This window comes from Bubalus bubalis, chromosome 9, assembly GCF_019923935.1.
Source record: "Bubalus bubalis isolate 160015118507 breed Murrah chromosome 9, NDDB_SH_1, whole genome shotgun sequence".
NCBI lineage: Eukaryota > Metazoa > Chordata > Mammalia > Artiodactyla > Bovidae > Bubalus > Bubalus bubalis.
The window spans coordinates 95,003,203-95,015,519 of NC_059165.1; the positions used below are offsets into that span (position 1 = coordinate 95,003,203).

Genomic DNA, 12,317 nt, shown 5'->3' on the forward strand with positions numbered 1-12,317 from the left:
TTTCCTACACTGGGGGTTTCATCACCAGAGAAGGCGTGGCTTTGCATATAAGGTTGCAGCTGAGAAGTTGAGACCTGTGCCAGATACTGGGTCCTGGCATATGGAATCAGTGTTTGCTCCTGGTTCATAATCCTGTGGTGGGGCCCTCTGTTAGTCACTAAGTTGTGTCTGACTCTTTGCAGCCTTATGGGCTGCAGTATGCCACCCTTTCCTGTCCTCCACTATCTCCCAGAGTTTGCTCAAATCCAGTCAGTGATGCCATCCAGCCATCTCATCCTCTGTCACCCCTTTTTCTTGCCCTCAATCTTTCCCAGCATCAGGGTCTTTTCCAATGAGTTGGCTCTTCACATAAGGTAGCCAAAGTATTGGAGCTTCAGCTTCAGCGTCAGTACTTCCAATGAATATTCAGGGTTGATTTCCATTAGGATTGACTGGTTTGATCTCCTTGCTGTCCAAGGGACTCTGAAGAGTCTTCTCCAGCAACACAGTCTGAAAGCATCAGTTCTTTTGGCGCCAGGACATTGTCCTCTCCTGGTCACAGATGATAAGAAATGATTGTTTATTTGAAGCTACACTCTTGTCTATCCAGTACAACTCAGCTCTGGCTTTTTGCCCCTTCAATTTCTTTGATTGTGGTAAAATATATATAACATAACATTTACCATCTTAACTGTTTAAAATGCACAGCTCAGTGACACTAAGTACAGTCAATTGTTGTGCAACCATCCCCACCATCCATCTCCAGAACTTTTGCATCTTGCCAAACTGGAACTCTGTCCTCATTAAACACTCACTCCCCCTCCCCTCCCCCAGCGCCCTGCCCCTACCATCTACTCTCTGTCTCTATGGATTTGACTTCTCTGGGGATCTCATATAAGTGGAATCATACAGTATTTGTCTCTTTTTTCACTTTTATTTTTATGTCTGGCTTACTTCATTGAATATAATATTCTTGAGATCATCCATGTTGTAGCAGGTGTCAGAATTTCCTTATTTTTTAGAGCTGAATAATATGCCATTGTAGGAATGGACCACATTTTGTTTATCCATTCATCAATGGACATTTGGGTCATTTCCACCTTTTGGCTGTTGTGAACAATGCTGCTATGAACATGGGCATACTTCTCTGGCTTTTAAAATGCTTATGTTACTTTGTTGCTGTGGCTTTAGAAGGTTTACCCAACATTGTGTGGGATTTTTCCAAGGTAAAACAGACTGACATGAATCTGTAGAAGATACTCCTCCCACCCTGTCTTAGGCAACAGATACAAACCTGTGAAAAGTACCATCAAGTCCTCAATTTCCCTGGAGTCCTCTCCAACACCTCGTTGAGCCTCTTTCTAGCATGATTGCCAGGTTCTGGAAATCTCCAAGGTCTGTCAGCAGACCAGAAATCTAGAGAAAAGGACGGATTGCATCCTTTTCAGAGAGTCCTCCATAAAGATCATTACTCCAGATCAGATGTGTAATTCAAAAACAAAGAGTTTAAGGTTTAGTTTTCTACTAAGGATCTGGAGTGTAGATATCTGTGTTGCAATAATGACCCACCCATGTGTGTGGACAATCAATTAAGCAGAGTGAATCATTATTTGTTCTTCTTTTTAACATTAATTCACATCCATGATTATTAGAAAACAGGATATGAAAAGTGTTAGGATAATTGCATCTGTGAAAGCTAGAAAGAACCAGAAACTTTCAGGGATAGGAAAAAAATATACTTTTGGATAGCAAATTAACCTATCTCAAGACATAAAGAGGGGGAAATTTTTTGTTGGAGTTTTGAAATATCATAGGTACCACACTGATAAAAAGAAAATCCCTGGAAAATCAGATTTGCAATTTATGAAGAATGGATAGCTAATTTCATAATGATTTTATGTATATATTCAAGTAGAACTAGAAAAAACCCCAAGAATTTGTAAAATACATTTTTAACTCTAAAGAAAAAAGACAGACCAGACCAGACAGACAGACCACTGGGATGAAGGTGTTGGGTTGTCCTCTGGACCCAGTTTAAACATTCTCTACAATGGCTCCTTTTCTACCTGGTCCCCAAACAATGATGGTTTGGGCAAAGAGAGAAAAGAAGGTTCTCAATGGTTAAAGTAAATTAAAAGGATAATCACTCTGGTGTGTGTCTTGAGCTGCTTCCTCTCCATCACTCTGTCTACATATTTGGGGTGGAGATGCAAATGGAGGTCAAATACAAGGAACTCTGAATGAGCGGAGTGGATAGGGGTCTATGTAAGCTGGGTCACAAGCTGTGTTTATTGAGAACCTACTGTGTGCCAGGTCGTGCGTGTGTCCTTGGGGACACAGAAGTGACCAGCTCCTGTCTCCTTAGAGAGGCTCTTCTGGTAGCAAATGCAGACATTGAACATGTGACTGAATGCACTTGCGGGATGAGTGACAAGAGGGAGGGTCTGTGGGTGAAAGCATGGGGTGAAGCTCTAGCCTTCCAGGTCAGAAAATCGCTCCCTGCCCCCGACATGGATGGGTCATTCAGACCCTGAAAGTCAGACTTCCCTGGTTATCTAGTGGTCAAGAATCTGCCTGCCAATGCAGGAGACTACGGGTTCGATCCCTGGTCCGGGAAGATCCCACCTGGCGAGGAGCAACTAAGCCTGTGCGCCGCGACTACTGAGTCCTCGCTCTAGAGCCTGTGCTCTGCAACAAAAGAAGCCGCTGCAGCGAGAAGCCCGTGAGGCACAGCTAGAGAATAGCCCCCACTCGCGGCAACTAGAGAGAGCCTGGACATAGCGATGAAGACCCAGTGCAGCCAAAAATAAATAAATAAATAAAATTATTTTTAAAAAGGAAATGGTTACCACCTAGAAGATGAATAAAAAGGGTTTTAAAAAAAGACCTCAAAGATTGGCCGTACTGGACCCATTTTCAAACAGTTACAGAAATTGTTCAGAGTCCTGTCCTGCTGTTCATGGTACATGAGCTGGACTAAACCTGTGCTTCCCCATCTGAAGAGTTTGAATAATTGTGGCACCTGCTTGTCAGGGTTGCAGTTTGGGGGGTTAAATGAAATGATACCTAGGGGTACACTTATCCCAGCACCTGGCATTTGGTGAATGTTCTGGAAGCTTCTCCTAGATGCCATGAGTTCACCAGCCTCTCTGGGCAGACCAGCCCCTGGGTGAGTGTCTGCCAAAGCTTGGCTCCATTTCTGATTTTGGTCTTGAGGCAGGCAGATGAAAACCCACCGTGAGAACTGGGTGCTTGGACCTACAGCCCCAGAGGGAAAATACCTTTCTTTACTTGGTGCCTCAGCTTTGGGCTTTTGGAGACTAGACACCACAGGACTTGCTTGACCAGCTGCTCTAGCCAAACCCACTGGTATTTCTTTTTCCCCTGGGAGGCCACACCAGCTACTTGCTGCCAGTCAGAGGAGAGGATGAGTCTGGGGCATGCTGGGTACCAGGAAACTGGCTGGCAACATAGAGACATCGGTAAGAAAGCAGGAAGGAGCAGGAGGCAGAGGGAGGTGAGTCTCTCCATTTGTGTCCGAGGGCTTCCCAGGGGGCGCTAGTGGTAAAGAACCCACGTGTTGATGCAGGAGATGCAAGAGATGCAGGTTCCATCCCTGGGTTGGGAAGATCCCTTGGAGGAGGGCGTGGCAACCCACTCCAGTGTTCTTGCCTGGAGAATCCCATGGACAGAGGAGCCTGGCAGGCTACAGTCCATGGGGTCGCACAGTCATACACTACTGAAGTGACATAGTATGCATGCTGTGTTTCAGATTCTCTGAAGGTTAAGGTGCTCTGTTGATATTAAACACTACATTTTTAAATGCACACACAGTCACTCTTGAAGGGTTTGCTTTGAGGCAAAGGTCTGAACTTCAGGTTGAAACTTTTTCCCCACTTCTTCCATTTTTTAACTTTGCCTCTGCTATCGTAATAATCAGAGCCTTCTTAGTGAATTGTTTTGTGCCAGACACTAAGTTGCTTTGCTTACAATATGGCAGCAAGGTCTTCCAACAATTTCTCCTTACAGATGAGGTCGTGGGAACCCCAGGAGGTGAAGCCACTTGTCCAGGGTCACATCACTCCTAAGTAGTAGAGATGGGCTTTGATCCCCAAACCCAGGTATTCTGGCTCCAAATCTGAGCTCTTAACTGGGCTTACCTGTGCTCATTGTGGAAAGTTGGGGGAACTGCAGAGAACAAAGAAATCTGGGGTGGGAGACGCCCTAGAATTGGCCCTGCCAACATTCTGGCTGCCTTTTCCTATCACCCTTCCCATATCATCATTTTTTCAAATTAATTTTTAATGGAGCATAGTTGATTCACAATGTTGTATTGGTTTCTGTTATAAAACAGAGTGCATCAGTTATACATATATTCATTCTTTTGTAGGTTCTAGTCCCCTATAGGTCATTACAGAGTACTGATTAGAATTCCTTGTGCTATACAATAGATTCTTTTTAGTTATCTATTTTTTATATAATAATGTATACATGTTAATCCCAGTCTCCCAATTTATCCCTCTCTTGCTTTCCCCTTTGGTAATCATCGTTTGTTTTCTCTATCTGTGACTCTTTCTGTTTTGTAAATAGATTCATTTGTACCATTTTCTTTAGATGTCACATATAAGCAATATCATATAATATTTGTCTGACATTTCACTCAGTATGATAATCTCTAGGTCCATCCATGTTGCTGTAAATGGTATTATTACATTCTTTTTTATGGCTGAGTAAGATTCCATTGTAGATAAGTTACCACCTTATTTATCCATTTCTTGTTGATGAACATGTAGATTGCTTCCATGTCTTGGCTATTGTAAGCACTGCTGCTATAAACATTTGCGGACATGTATCTTTTCGAATTATGATTTTCTCTGAATATATGCCCAGGAGTGGAATTGCTAGATCATATGGTAGCTCTATTTTTAGTATTTAAAGAAATCTTCATACTCTTCTCCGTTGTGTGGGCTCATGCTCAGTTGCTTTAGTCATGTCTGACTCTTTGTGACCCTATGAACTGTAGCATGCCAGGCTCCTCTGTCTATGGCATTCTCCAAGCAAGAATACTGGGATGGGAAGCTATACCCTTCTCCAGGGGATCTTCCCGACACAGGGATTGAATCCGGGTCTCTAACATTGCAGATTCTTTACCATCGGAGCCACACAGGGACTGTAGTGGCTGCCAGTTTACATTCCCACCAACAGTATAGGAAGGTTCCCTTTTCTCCATGCCCTCCTTGGCATTAATTGGTTTATAGAGTTTTTGATCATGGCCATTCTGACTGATGTGAGGTAGTACCTCATTGTAGTTTTGATTTGCATTTTTGTTGAGGATCTTTTCATGTGCCTCCTGGCCATTTCTATGTCTCTTTTCATCCCATCTTAATTTGGCTGTCTCCTCCATCAGACTGAGTTCTCCTGAATACAAGAACCTTGGCATTTATATTTGTGTCCTCAGGACCAGTCATGTAGATAAACAATGACATCTTTGACCATTTATTACTAGCTAAGGCTTATTGAGCACTTACAATGCACTAAGCTCTGTGCTAAGAGTGTGACAAGCTCTGACTCATGGAATCCTTATGGTAGCCTATGAGAAGTTGTTATTCCCATTTTGCAGAAAGGGACATTCAGGCTTGGATAGTAATTAAGAAACTTATTCTAGGAGACTTTACTGGGAAATGGTTTGATCTCAGACTTGTCTGGTCTAGAATCATTGACCGGTCAGCAAACTACAACCCATGAGCCAAATTCAGTTCTCCAGTATTTTTGTGTGGCCCATGAGCTAAGAATGTTTTTTTTTCTACTTTAAAAAGACTGAGGGTACAGACATAGAAAACAGACTTGTGGTTGCCAAGGCCGGGTGAGGGAGTGATCAATTGGGAGTTCGGGATTAGCAGACGCAAATTCATAAACAGGATGGATAAACAACAGGGTCCTATTGCACAGCACAGGGAACCATATTCAATATCCTGTGATAAACCAGAAAGGAAAAGAATATAAAAAAGAATGTATATGTAAACAGGTTGCTGTACAGCAGAAAGTAACACAGCATTGTAAATCAACTATACTTCAATAAAATAAATTTTAAAAATACAAAGATTGAGGGGAAAATCTAAAGAGTAGTATTTTGTGAGAGGTGAAAGTTATCTGCAATTAACATTTCAGTGTCCCTAAATCAAGTTTCATTGGAATACAGTCATGCTTGGTCATTTATTCATTTATGTCTTGCCTGTGGCTGCTGTATGGACCAAACTTGTATAGCTCTTTAAAGAAAAAAAAAAGTAACATCATCTGTTCTTGGCTGTGCCCCTTATAAAAATGAGGAGGACCTTTCCAGATAGATGCTTGTTTTCAGTGGAAGTTGGGACATCTTAGCATTAGGCCAAAGCAGTCCCTCTGTTCCTTGCTGGCACTGACATGAGGGGGCTGGAAAGAATGGAATATCATCCTTGCCCCTCAGGAGCTCTCAGTGTGGCTGGGGAGTTAAAAGGCAGGAGCCAATTAACCATTCAAGGTAGCCCAGTGAGCAGGAGATGTCACAAGGCAAGAGAGACTCCCCCCTTCCCCCGCTAAGTGAGTCATCAGACCAGTGATTCTAGACATGTTTGGTGCTGGGGCACCTGAAATCATGATGTTCTCTAGATAACACTTCAGAATGTTGATAAATTAAATTCCTTTGTGGTTATGCCATTGCAGTCCATGCAGAAAACAGAAAAGTCTAATATGTACAGGATCTTGATAATAATAATTAGAAAAAAGGCAACAGATCATGTAGTACAGAGGCCCATTGGAGTGTTTCATTTGTATTTATTCTTTTTTGTTTTAAAACCTAGGAGAGAATTAAAAGCACTATACTGAAAAAGTTTTGTGGTCTTTGTAATTTCTTTATCACTGAGATCAGAATTTTTTAAGTAAACTCTTAATTTTGGAAATGATTGGGTTTTTGTATAACAGGGGAGAACAAGCGTCCTAGGGAATATGGACTTCCTTGGTGGTCCGGTGGTTAAGAATCCACCTGCCAATGCAGGGGACATGGGTTTGATTCCTGGTCCAGGAAGACTCCATGTGCAACTAAGCCCAAATGCCACAACTACGAAAGCCCCCATACCCTAGAGGCCACGCTCTGCAACAAGAAAAGCCATTTCAGTGAGAGATCTGTGCACCGCAATGAAAAGTAGCCCCCACTGACCACAACTAGAGAAAGCCCATGTGCCGCAACAAAGACCCAGTGAAGCCAAAGATAAAATGCGTAAGTAAATAACACTGCATATATATATATATATATAGAGAGAGAGAGAGAGAGAGAGTTCTAGAGAGTTTGTTTTTGAGCCTCCCCTTCCTTCCCTAGTATTGATGATGACTTGCCATGGCATCCATGGAAGGAGAGAGATTATCCCAGGTTGGAGTGGTTGAAAAGGTGTGATTTGGTTTGTGTGGCAAATGATGCTTGGAGGGTAAGAGGGAAGGGTGTTCCAGATGGATGGAAAGGCAATGACAAAAGCACAGAGGTCTTCAGGGCGAGAGTAAGGAGGCTGCTTATACTGTGAAGAGAGGCTTGTGCAATCGTGTGCTCTGAGTGCTAGAAGTTTTCCTGCGGGTGTGGTGGAGAGATCACGGAGGTTACACCTGGGGCTACAATCAGGATGGGTTGTTTTTCACTGATATTGAGTAGACAGCTGTGCTGAGCTAGGCTTGCTGCTGGGACCCCACAGTCCTTGCTGAGTCTGGGAGAAAGTCAAAGAAATAACAATAAGGAGATAAGATAAGTAGGCAGAAAGTGTTTCTGTAGGCTTGAAGCCCTGAAGAAAGGTCGACCAGTTGACCGCATAGTCACCTGGCATCTTGGGGACAGTACAGTCTGAAAACTTATTAATGAAGATATAGGCCTACAGTTCTCACAAGTTCTTGCCTTCCTGGAGCAGGGCTTAGGGATACTCATTCAACTACCTTTTCTCTTAGAGAAATAAATTGATCCAGTCCTTTAGAAAAAGGTAGGGTAGAGTTAAATACATAATTATGGAAAGGTGGCTGACTGTCTGGTAACGTGGTAACTGGTCTGACGAGTTTTTCTTTTTCTCCCACCTCCTTGATGAAATTTGTTGACCAGTTATTTCCCATCCTGTCCCCATACCCGTTTTCAGAATTAAAATCTCTTCTTTGTAGCTGAACACCTGAAATGCCCCATGGCTGTCCTGGGGACCTCAGCTCTGGTCAGGCTGGGAGCCCAGATACTCCCTGTGGTCAGTACTTCTCTCTCTACACACCTGTGCCTCATAGAATGTTCCCTTTCCGGGTAAAAGAGAACTGATGTGGGTGGTGGGGTTTCAAAATTGTGTCCTTTATCTCCTCTCCTTCTTCCTCTGTCTCCTCTGCCTCTCCTCCCCATTCTCCCCCTCAACCTCAGCTCTCCCCTTCAACCTCAGCTCTCCCGTCTCTTCATCTACCCCCGACCCAGTCCCCCACCTCCCCTTCTCCCTCTTCCTCTCTTTGTCTTGGGCTTAGAGTCTTTGCTTGGAGTAGGAAATGGTAACCCACTCCAGTATTCTTGCCTGGAAAATCCCAAGGATAGAGGAGTCTGGCAGGCTACAGTCCACAGGGTCACCAAGGGTTGGACACAACTGAGGGACTGAGCATAGAGTCTTTTGCTAGCTCAAACTAAATGCCTGCCCACACTAGAGATTAAAGTCAAGAGTAGGAAACAAATGGGGCTTCCCAGCTGCCTCAGTGGTAAAGAATCTGCCTACCAATGTAGGAGGAGATGCAGGTTCGATCCCTGGGGCAGGAAGATCCCTTGGAGAAGGAAAGGACAACCCACTCCAGTGTTCTTGCCTGGGAAATCTCATGGACAGAGGAGCCTGGCATGATGCAATTCATGGGGTTGCAAAGAGTCAGACACAACTCAGCGACTAAATAACAGCAAGGAAACAAATAAAAAAAGACTCGCTTTCCTTGGGCTCCTGTTGTCCATCACGGGTGGGACCATATGAGTAGCAGTAGATTGGGCTACTTTCCTTGGATTCCAGGTTTGGGAAATGGACTGAGATCTCCCAGCCCAAACTCAAGCCACAGGGCATAGAAGCAGAGGGTAAAGTGTGTTCATCAACTGGGCACTGTGGGGCACCTGGTAGATAAAACCCATATTTGTTAAATGCCTGGAAGGTTTGGGGTAGAGGATCATTTGACCTTTTTATTATAGAAGTTTTTTTGAAATGTATTTATTTATTTATTTGGCTGTGCTGGGTCTTGGTTGCAGCATTCAGGATCTTCTGTTTTGATTGTGGCATGTGGAATATTTAGTGGCAGCATGTGCGATCTTTCAGTTGTGGTATGCAGGTGGCTCAGTGGTAAAGAATCCTTTTGCCAATGCAAGAGACTCAAGAGATGTAGGTTTGATTCCTGAGTTGGGAAGATCCCCTGGAGCAGGAAATGGCAACTTGTTCCAGTATTCTTGCCTGGAAAATCCCATGGACAGAGGAGCTTGGTGGGCTACAGTCCATGGGGTCTCAAAGAGTCAGACATGACTGAGTGACAGAGCATGCACACAAGCAGCTTTACATCCCCCCCAACTCTGGCTGAGCAATGGTACTTTGCCAGCAATCTTGCCTCTGGAAGTCCTTCCATGGTCCCCACTCTAGACACAGTCCCCCTTCTCCCTCCAGCCCCCAAATGGTCACTATCTTGTCTTTTCTACTAGTTACTTCTTTCTGTTTGATCACTTGAATGTGAATCTGTAGACAATATAGTTTAGTCTCAACCATTAAAAAAAAAAAATGGATCTGTCTCTTTGGGTCTATAGCAGTGATTCTCAACTGTGGGTGATTTTGACCTCTAGAGGACATTCTTCAATGTCTAGAGACATTTTTGGGTGTTGCAAATTGTAGGGGGTGATATACTGACATCGAGCAGGTGGAGGTCATGGATGCCATTCAATACCCTACAACGCAGTTATTATTGTTGTTGTTTGGTTGCTCAGTCATGTCCGACTCTTTGAGACCCCATGGACTGCAGTATGCCAGGCTTTTCCATCCTTCACTATATTCTGGAATTTGCTCAAACTCATGTCCATTGAGTCAGTGATGCTATCTAACTACCGCATACTCTGCCATCCCCTTCTTGACTGAACTCCATCTCCAGACCCCTCCCCTGTCTGGAGGCCAGGCTGAAAATCCCACCCCTCTAATTATGCACTTGGTCTTCCAGTGACCAGCCCCATCTTGAATTGTCTCTGTTGTTGTTGTTCAGTTGCTAAGTCATGTCTGCCTCTTTGCAACCCCATGGACTGAAGCATGCAAGGCTTGTCCTTTGCGATCTCCTGGAGTTTGCTCAAACCCATGTCCATTGAGTCAGTGATGCCATCTAAACATCTCATCCTCTGCTGCCCTCTTCTCCTCCTGCTCTCAATCTTTTCCAGCAACAGCATCTTTTCCACTGAGTCGATTCTTTGCATCAGGTGGCCAAGGATTGGAGCTTCAGCTTCAGCAGCAGTCCTTCAGGTGAACATTCAGGTTTGATTTCCTTTAGGATTGACTGATTTGATCTCCTTGCAGTCCAAGGGACTCTCGAGTCTTCAGCACCACAATTTGAAAGCATCAATTCTTCAGCACTCAGCCTTCTTTATGTTCCAACTCTCACATCCATGCATGACTCCTGGAAAAACCATAGCTCTGACTACACAGCCCTTTGTCAGCAAAGTGAGGTCTCTGCTTTTTAATATGCTGTCTAGGATTGTCATAGTTTTTCTTCCAAGGAGCAAGCGTCTTTTAATTTCATAGCTGCAGTCACCATCTGCAGTGATTGCCACCCTACAATGCAGACAGAGCCCTTACCTCCTAGAATGATCTGGTGTGTAAAAATCCTCATCTATAGGATTCCCCTCCATCCCTTTCTTTTTCTTCCACTCTCCCTGTTGGAGAACTGGGCTGCTCCACCTGGGGGCATGTCCCCCCATCTGAGTGTTGCTGACTGCTCTCTCATGGCACAGTTCAGCTTGGCTTTCTGTCCTCTGGGCCCAGAGGGTCAGACTCAGATTCTAGTCCCTCAGTGGACTTTATTTAACATCTGCCCCACCCCCCAGCTCCACCCTAGGACTATTTGCAACGGACCATTTTGAGAGGCAATCTTTCTGGCCGTTCCTCCTCTGGAGCACGGATATGGGTGGTGGTGGGCTCTTTGAGAATTATTTTTTTTCTTTTTCAAAAACCTAAAAATTTTGTTATGCAGTCAAAGAGTACTCAGTGGCCTCCCATTTTTAGTTTATGATAAACAAGGCACAGGCTGAACTTTGTAACAAAACTCTATGTTCTTTAACCAAGGCAAGTTTTGCTAAGAAAATTATTTTTATAAGCGAGGGAGGTATGAAGGTTATTTGCAAAGGAATTTTACAAGGGCAAGAGAAAAAGAAAGCAAGAAGTTGATCTTAGGATTTGTGGTTGTACAGAAGACAACTTAGTCAGAAGACCTTGAGACACGTGTCGGAAGTAAAACAGTAGATGAATCCAAGAAAGGAAAGATGTCCCATGTGGGCATGAGTTTGATGAAGAAAAAGTTTGAGAATTGTCTTAAAGAGGCCCATGTGGTTCAGATGAGGGCATAATACTTCACAGATTTTCACAGTTTTGAAAGGATGTCTTTGAGACCCACAAGCTTGGTGCACTGCCTGACTTTATTTGAGGAGTCTTGGCCATTGGGAGTGTAATATTTATTAGGGATTGCAGATAACAGCAATGGGCATTTGGTAGGATGAAAAATAGGACTGATGGGATAGAAAGTGAAGGACACCTTGGCATATTGACTCTGAGATCTTGGGAGGAGGGATGAAGGAAGCTAACATAGACCCAGGGCATTAGAGTTACAAATTCAGAATAAAAGAAGTCAGAAGATGACATTGATTCTTTTCCCCACTTGATGTAAAGTGCAGCTATTGCCTACACAGAGGTTTTTTTTTTTTTTTTTTTTTTTTTTCCTCTAAGTTTTTCCCAACTCTGAAAGCTCTAGAAAGGGATTTAGCCAATAGGAGTGAACAATGGGAATCCATTGTTCAGAATCTGTTCTTGCTAGCTGAATAAGCATAGCATGGCATCAGTTTATAAACACATAGGGTACTGGGTTCCTGGAAAAAGAGAACCAAGGGTGGCTTACTGGACATAAGAGAACCTATTTTTGCCTAACCCATTTTGTGATCTAAGCCTGGCTGCAATGCTTGCCCTTGAATCAGATCAGATCAGTTGCTCAGTCGTGTCCGACTCTTTGAGACCCCATGAATCACAGCACGCCAGGCCTCCCTGTCCATCACCAACTCCCGGAGTTCACTGAGACTCACGTCCATCGAGTCAGTG

The 12,317-nt window shown here is 43.8% G+C and overlaps 1 protein-coding gene across 4 annotated transcripts in view; it reads left to right on the forward strand.

The window, feature by feature from the left end:
- INSR (insulin receptor) overlaps nt 1-12,317 on the forward strand; it is a 146,115-nt gene that overhangs the window by 22,448 nt on the left and 111,350 nt on the right. The gene's annotated exons all lie outside the window — the stretch shown is intronic.